Here is a 9,864-nt window from a genome sequence, read left to right on the forward strand (position 1 = left end):
TGATAATCCTATAAATGACTATAAATCGAAACTTTTGTTGTTCTTGGTCAAAACTTATCATAATTGGTTGTTTGCATTAGGAAACGTGAGGTAGATGCTATCCATTGACAAGGAGAGAACATTTTAAGTGTATCATGCCTTCAAAAGGTTGAAATGATTTATCAATGAATAATTATCATTTTGATAACATTTTATCTTAAACATTACAATATATAATTCATTTATAATCTTATAAGTGAATGAAAATAAAAAATAAATGAAAGTTTTGTTGTTCTTGGTTAAAACCTTTTAAAATTGGATGTTTGCAATGGAAACGTGAAGTGGATGCTATCCGTTGACAAGGAAAGAGCATATTAAGTTGATCATGCCTTTGAAAGCTTTAAAAGATTTATCAATGAATAATTATCATTTTGATAACAATTTCTCATCAATATTACGATATATAATTCTTTTATATTTTGATAAATGATTATAAATTGGAAATAAATAGAAAATAAATCAAAAATAAATCCAAAGCTTTGTTGTTCTTGATGAAAACTTATCCTAATTGGATGTTTGCCTTAAGAGAAATGAAGTGGATGCTATCCATTGACAAGGGAAGAGAATTTTAGTTTATTATGCCTTCGAAAGCTTGAAATGATTTATCAATGAATAATTATCAATTTGATAACATTTTATCATTAATATTATAATATATAAGTAATTTATAATCTTATAAATGATTATAGATTAAAAATAAATTAAAACTTTTGTTGTTCTTGGTTAAAACCTATAGCAATTGGCTATTTGCATTGGGGAATCTGAAGTGGATGCTATCCATCGGCAACAAAAGAGGATTTATTTTTATCATGCCTTCAAAAGCTTGAAAAGATTTATCAATGAATAGTTATCATTTTGATAACATTTTATCATCAATATTATGATTATAATTCATTTATAATCTTATAAATGATTATAAATCAAAAATAAATTGAAAGCTTCATTGTTCTTAGTTAAAACCTATCATAATTGGATATTTGCATTGGGAAACATGAAGTGGATGCTATCCACTGACAAGGAAAAAGCATTTTTACTTTATCTTACCTTCGAAGGCTTTAGTTTATCCTACCTTCGAAGGCTAGAAATGATTTATCAATGAATAATTCTCATTTTGATAACATTTTATCATCAACATTATGATATATAATTCATTTATAATCTTACAAATTATTATAAATAGAAAATGAGTAAAAAATAAATGAAAAGCTTTGTTGTTCTTGGTTAAAACCTATTAGAATTGGATGTTTGCATCGGTAAATGTGACATGGATGTTTTCCATTGACAAAGAAGGAGCATATTAAGTTTAACATGCCTTTGAAAGCTTGAAATGATTTATTAATGAATAATTATTCTTTTGATAACATTGTATCACCAATATTACGATATATAACTCTTTAATAATGTAATAAATTATTATAAATTAAAAATAAATAAAAAACAAATAAAAAATTTAATCAAAAGCTTTATTGTTCGTGGATAAAATGTATCCTAATTGGATGTTTGCTTTGGGAGATATAAAGTGGATGCTATCCATTGACAAGAAAAGAGAATTTTCAGTTTATCATGCTTTCAAAAGCAAGCAGTAATTTATCGATGAATAATTATCATTTGATAACATTTTATCATCAATATTATCATACATAATTCAATTATAATCTTATAAATGATTATAAATTCAAAGCTTCATTGTTCTTGATTAAAACTTATCATTATTGAATTATTGCATTAGAAAACGTGAAGTTGATGCTATTCATTGACAAGGAAACAATATTTTAATCTTATTATGCCTTCGAAAGCTTGAAATGATTTATCAATGAATAATTACCATTTTCATAACATTTTATCATCAACCTTATGATATATAATTCATTTATAATCATATGAATGACTATAAATAAAAAATGAATCAAAAATAAATCTAAAGCTTTATTTTTTTTATTAAAACTATCATAATTTGATGTTTGTATTGGGACACATGAAGTGGACACTATCCATTGACAACGAAAAAGCATTTTAAGTTTATCATGTCTTCGAAGCCTTGAAATGATGTATCAATGGATAATTATCATTTTTATAACATTTTATTGCTAATATTACGATATAGAATCTTATAAATGATTATAAATTGAAAACATAGCCAAAATAAATTGAAAGCTTTGTTGTTCTTGGTTCAAACCTATCTTAATTGGATGTTTGCATTGGGAAATGTGAAATGGATGCTATCCACTAACAAGGAAAAAGCATATTAATTTTATCATGCCTTTAAAAGCTTGGAATGATATATCAATGAATAATTATCATTTTGATAACATTTTGTCACCAATATTATGAAATATAATTCTTTTATAATCTAATAAACAATTATAAATCAAAAATAAAATGAAAGCTTTGTTGTTCTTAGTTAAAACTTAAACTAATTGGATGTTTGCTATGGGAAACATGAAGTGGAAGCTATCTATTGACAAGGGAAGGGCATTGTAAGTTTATCTTGCCTTCAAAAGCTTCAAATGATTTATCAATGAGTAATTCTCATTTGAATTAAATTTTATCATCGATATTATGATTTATAATTCATTTATAATCTTATGAATGATTATAAATCAAAAATAAATCAAAAATAAATCAAAGACTTTGTTGTTGTTGGTTAAAACCTATCATAATTGGCTGTTTGCATTGGGAAACATGAAGTGGATGTTATCCATTTACAAGGAAAAAGCATTTCAAGCTTATCGTGTCTTCGAAGCCTTGAAATGTTTTGTCAATGAATAATTATCATTTTAATAACATTTTAGGATCAATATTATGATAAATAATTCATTTATAATCTTATAAATGATTATAAATAAAAATTAAATTAAAAATAAATCAAAAGTTTTGTTGTTCTTGGTTAAAACTTATCGTGATTGGATGTTTGCATTATGAAATGTGAAGTGGATGCTATCTATTGACAAGGAAAGAGCATTTTAAGTTTATCATGCCTTTGAAATCCTGGAATGATTTATCAATGAATAATTATTGTAACACCCCCAATTTTTTATGTCAACTAAGAATGATTTATGAAATATGTGGAATTTGGAGGACTTTGATGATATGATACGTATGCCTAGTGTTTAAAAGTCTATGTATTGACACTTAGGTAAAACTTTGAGGAAATATGTGATAAATCCCATAATTTGAGGTTTTGATCTTAGTTTGATGTTATTTTTGTGGATTTATGTGTATGGGATTAATTTAAATGAATGATTTGAGGTGTAATATCAATTGAAAATAATATTGGAATGTTAAACTTGGATTTTTAGAGTTTTTGGGAAGCTTAGAACTACCTACAAGGGTGCAAGTATTGATACATAACCCAATGTATCAATACATTCATGGCAGGATGAACAACAAAGGCCTCAAGAAGAATATTTTGTCGATACATTTGAGAATATATCAATAGATATAGTGAAAGATGAACATGTATCGATACATTGTCTAAATGTATCGGTACATTTAAAGTAGAAAGCACCCAAGGTCATTTTGCTCAAAATGTATCGATACGTTCATTTCAAATTAGGGCAGATGTATCGATACATCAAAGAAGAAAGGTAAAAATAAAAGGGGATTTCGAGCCATTTTGCCCAACCTTTTCTCTCAACTCTTTTTCTCCCTTTCTTTCTTTAGAAACCTGAAGCCCTAAGGCCCCAAATAGATTTTTGAAGTGATTTGAAGCTATTTTTGTTGGGATGAGCCCTGCAGCCAATTGGGATTGGTTGAAGCCATGTTCCAATCATGCAACAGTATCATTCATGTTGAATGATTACAGGTTTTCCTTCATCAATAGGACATTAATTATAATGAGTTATAAGTCTAATTGGATGAAGTCCATGAGATTAATATGCCTTGCAGGGAAACTATAATGGGTTCCAGTTATGAGATTCCTATGCATCAAAACATAATCTCAAAATGTTCCTGGTCAATGTATCATTGAGACTGGACATCAATGATGCTTAGAGACTAGTATATTCTATGTTCCTTAGTTTGGAAGTAAGTAATCGATCTTATAGATTGAAGTATAGAGATACTTGGAACTAGAATATAAGTGCTTGCCTAAGAGAGCAAGTTCACTAAACATGACTTACCATGATAAGTGCATTTGGTAATACACTCTAGTGTCTATGTGTCACGACTCGAAATTACTATGGAGCCCGTGACAATCGCCGCGATATCTCGATTGACATTCATTACCCAGAATGCTAATCGAAATCTCACAAGACTTTCACATCAATTTTACTTCTCCCTTGTGAACAATAGTTATTAAATACCATGTTTTAAAGAAATATAGACTCATTTCAAATAAAAAACAATCAAAAAGTAATTTCTACTACATAGAGGTATTTTGGTCATTTAACCTAAAAATTTTGAACCCTGGTAAAAATATGATATACAAGTAATAAGCATCCATTTCATGTCTAAAAATAAGTTTCGTTGTCTAATTCATCAATTTAAAGTAAAATTATAGCTATTCAAATTAAATAAAAATATTAAATAAAATAATCTATTTTCTTATAAAACAATATTTATAGAACTCTGCGTAAATAATTTTTGTAGCGTAAAAGCAAAATAAATTCATACATATAGTGGCACACGCAACCAAGTATACAAAATATTCTACAATGACATGTGGGCCTCGATATAACCGAAAATATGTACGATTGTAGACCTTTGACTTCTAAAGATGCAGATCCAAAAGCAATCCTCGACAAAATTAGCTATCTACAGACTATCCTAAGCCTGAAATGGTTAAAAAAAAGAAAAAGTGAGTTTTTATAAACTTAGTGAGTAAGCAAAATTTATCTATAACATCTAAAGCTGAGTAAATGGAGACAGTTTTATCATCCCATCATAATATAATTCATAACATTCAAAACTCATTTTAATTCATATAAAACAATTACATTTCATCAAAATAATCAGCAAGGCTTATGACTCTCTTAAAACTTGGCTCGTGCTAAAACTCGTACTCGGTGACACCTTGGCCCGGGCATCCAACCGAGTCCACCAAGGCTGTTAAAATGATATATACACATAAAACATGTTTTTACATTTAAAAACGTAGCCGTTCCTTGGCGTTGGCTGAGTTTCACCCTTACGTGGTGGTTCGACGTGAAGTGGACTCTAAACATACCTTAGGAGATACCCTTTGCGCCTCTCATACTAAGGTAAAATATAACAAGGTTTACCGTGCCCCTCTAATAGGCTGGTCCATGGAAACCCGCCCACTGCAGTAAGCTAAATACATAACCCACCAAATCAAAAAAATTTTGACAGCATAACATGGCTAATATAGTACTGTCCAACCTGTCAATGTAAGACAAAACAATTTATATAATTCACAAAACCATAATTTCAGCCATTCATGCTACCACAATTTCATAAGCCATCAATTCAAGTAATGTATATATATATAATACGAATGTATACCCTCCACTTACTCTGTTTCGAAAATCAACATTTACTTTCAGAATAATTTATAAATGTCACTCATTTAACCAACATTTAAAATGTAAAACATAATAATTTGGAAATTAAGTGCCTTATTCTTTAAAATCTTAAAACAAGTATAAACCACTTTAGATAATTAAGATGAACATCTGATTACTCACTATAATGGGAGTTTGGAGTGGTAGGAGTACTACTATTCTCAGTCCTCCGGCATGATATCTTTGCCCTTATCGGGGGGTTCAGCACCTATCCATAATACACGATACAAAATTCAATACATTAGTGTCAAATTTTTATAAAACTATTTCAGACTCTATATGAATGCATGAAGTTGAATGAGAAATGTTCGGATAGTCACTTAAAGATGGTATTCTACGTAGGTTCAATTGTGATCGGAATGAATTTGTATTTGACCTAATTCGAACTATACACCATTGATTTAACCAAAACATCCGATTCAACTCCAAATATATTCATTACACTTCTAATATTCTAATACACCAAAGCATTACAATGAACTTGATTTTTTACTAACTTCACCATTTTTCGAAATTCATTCCGATTCCGAACTAACATACTAATCAATGTCTACACAGTCTCATAAATCCATATATATATATCATTAGGAATCAAATCCAAGTTCATTTACTATGATTTTCTCATTTTCCATCAAGCCATTTTCTAAAGGAACTATATTTTTCAATAACCAGTTTCGATATTCAACACCATAATTCATCAATTTCTAGCTAAATAACATGAAATACAACCAAATCCATCATTAACATGCCATATAGAAAATTCGACCAAATGAGGGTGGTTGAAGAACATGTGATTTTCTTGCTTGTTTTTCCTTCCAAACATCATAAAATGACTAAAAACACTAGGATAGTATGAAATCTAACAAAATTCATCACCAAAACTTCTCTCTCTAGGTTTGGCCAGCAAAGATTCCCTCTTGAAAACTTGAATTTCAGCCATGGAAAATGAAAAAGAATGCGTGAGAATGATAGATCACAAGCTAAAATAAAAAAAAAATCTTACCTTTACTTGCTTGATTCCTTGAAATCCAATAATTTCTCTTGAATTTTTTCCTTCCTAGGGTTTGTTCTTCTCTTTTTCTCTTTGTTACCTTGCTTGGCCGGCCATAAGAGTGTGAATGTGAGGGTTTTAAGTGAGTTGATATAGGCAATTAAAATAATATTAAAGCTTGACACTTGTCACCTTTTAATTGGTCCATGTTTAAAAACTTAATAATTAAGCATTTCATTCCCACCACACATAATCTCTCACTTCAAAAAAATAATGGGTGAAATTCATGGGTTTGATAAGTGTCATGGTGGTGTAAAATTCCAAAATTTCTAATTTCGTCCTCATGGACACTTAAAATGAACGTTTTGCCCCTATGTTCGGAAAAATGTCGAAATTGAAAATTTTCACTTCGCAAATTCAAATAATGCTCTAATTAATCAAATTTAGTCAAAATATCATCCAACATTCCAATTTTGCCCTTGGGTGGCAAAATGACAATTTTACCCCTACATTATGAAAATTCCCGAATTAACTCCAAATCAATCCTCGAATTTCGAATCATCATATTAAGACATTTTAAGATTCAATAACTCTCAAATACATTGTAAAATCTTTATTTGGCCTAGTTCGAGGAGGGCTTGACACTATGCAACACTTCTAATGTGTCAGTTGTGTAAATACTCCTTAGACTTGAGACACCAGGTTGTCTTATGTGTGGAGTGCTATGCTTTGATTTCATCCCCACAAGTGCCTAACCAAGGATGCCAAAACAGGATGCTTTTGGGTATAGTATGAAGCATGTGAAGGCAAATGAGTGGTCAAGATAGGAATCATCACCTTAAGTGTTTTAGAGGACATATCCTATCAGTTCTTGATTAACATTAGCTTATTGAAGTCTTTCGCCAAGGCGACATGGAGATTATGAAAAAGGTTTCATAACTCTATGTAAAGCTAATGCTATAATTGCAGAAACAAATATGGAGGTCAATAAGAGTAGACATTGTACCAAGCTCTTATCATCTCCGGGATATATGCTGAGGGAATGAATTACACTGATAGATTGTACACTAAAAGGTTGTCAAAAAACCCGTTGACTCTCCCAACAATTGGGTGGCCAGATGCATTGCTAAATGCCAATCTTGGTCTATGGAATTGATTATAAATTAATTGATTGAAATTTATATTAATCAATTAAGTGATTAATCAATTCCATTGCCAACATGTTGGGAACCTAATGGGTCACACACAATGATTGCACTTGAATTAAATTGGGAGAGTGATGATTTAAGTTAGACTTAAATCACATGCTAGGTAATTAACTTTTATAAACTTAATTAACAGAGTTTAATTAAGTTTTAAACATAATTGTAAATGGTTATAATTATAAGGCCTTGATTACAAAATATTAAGGAAATTAATTTTGATTTTAATTTTCAAGGACTTAATTAAAAGAGTTTAATTAAGTAATGGGCCCAATATTATAATGTGTTATAATATTGAGGGCTTAATTGCAAAATTGAAGTTATTTTAACCTAACTATATAAGTCACCTTTTGACTATTTTCCATATGAGAGTTTTTCACAATTGAAGAAAACGTAGTTTTTGTTAGAAAAAGAGAAATGTTTTCTTTCTTTGCCACCACTCCCTTTGTGTGAAAGAGAAAATTGCTTACGAAGCCATTTTTGAGAAAGGTTTGGCTAAGATTATGAAAAAAAAGAAAAGGATAATTGTTGTCCTCTTTGCTAGCACAAAGTATCGTTAAAAACTCCTTCCTTTGTTGAAGGTTCAAGTGCAATCTTGTGTACTACCATTGGAGGCCAAGCACTTGATTGACTAGGGTTTTTGCTCCTTGTGGTGCTCACGGGATTGCTTCGAAAAGTGCCATCATGATTACAAAATTACATGGCAAGGTAACTTTCTATACAATAATTTATTTTGTGCTTTTATGTGTTAAATATCACCAAGGTGATCCATGGGTGGAGGCATGTTTTGTTGTTTAGTTATAAAGTTTGTAATTTTCTTTCCGCTGCATATTTTGAGCATGTTATCCATAGCCAAACCCATCAATTTGGAGCTTGGAAATCCATTCTAGAGGTAAGATTTAACGTTTTAATTGATTATTTTTTAATTTAATCAGTTAATAACTTTGAATCTGACTTTTCTTCAGATTTGGTATTTTCCCTTTTTTAGCTTGGATTGAAGAATTTGGAGCCAGGACTAGTGCAATCCAACTCTTAAGGTATTGGTTAGCTCATTAATGAAGGATTTAAACTTAAATAGCTGGATTGCTAGGATTTAGTTAATTGCGTGAAAAGTTGTCATTTTTCAAAAGCTAGGAATAATTAACATTTTTATGTTCTAATGCGTTTGAAGGGGAAATGGAGTTAATTCGATCCATTGGCAAGCTAGACGATGATTAGAGGCTAAGGATCGAAGCTTGGCAAGGAGTGCCTCTTATTGTCACTTCGAGTGGGTTTTGAATTAAAATGTATGTGATACATGATGGCTTGTGAAGGCACCACCATGGTATTAATATGTGTGTATGTATGTATATGTACATATATGATTGCCTAGATGTATGTGCCTAGACTAGAGAACCAAACTGTGGAATGGGTGTTTGTGTATTGTGATGTGAGCCATATGGGTGGCCTAAGCTGTGCGTGCTTAGACTATGACGTCTAGAGGTTATGATGAACCCTTAGGATTAGATTAACCTAGGTGAATGATGTGTTGATATTATTTGATTGAATGATGCCTTGCAAACTTACAAGCACTTAGAACCTTAATCGAGCATAAGGTGATTGAAGCTCGACAAAATTGGTTTATGATTTGATGAGGAAATATGTGAACGATAAAGGCATGATAACCTCATTTGTGGATTTGTGTTTCTATCTGAGGGATGAATTTCGGACATTGATCTGATCTGTGGCTGAGTGGATTCTTGTCTTACTATGACTATGTGTGTGCTTTCAGGGTGGTGGTAAGCAAGGACAGTGACACTAATCTCGCTTGTGATTCCCGTATGTTGTGCTCTAATGCCATTGGTTAAGATTACTCTAGGTGATGCAGACATCAAGAGACTACTTTAGTCAATATCTATTCTCCACCCATTGCTCCTGCGCGTGCGTGATTCGTTCTTTACTCGTTGCATCAACAAGTGCATGATCTGTTTATCCATTGGTTGGCCACCAAATGTGATTTGACTATGTCCAAGGGAATACCATTCTTTGATTTGATTGCATATGACGTGAGATAGCCATGGAGAGGCTTAGATAAATGTGTTCCTCCAGAGATTAGAGTGTGCCACGGAAA

This window comes from Theobroma cacao, chromosome 6 (genome assembly GCF_053813885.1).
Source record: "Theobroma cacao isolate CCN51 chromosome 6, ASM5381388v1, whole genome shotgun sequence".
NCBI lineage: Eukaryota > Viridiplantae > Streptophyta > Magnoliopsida > Malvales > Malvaceae > Theobroma > Theobroma cacao.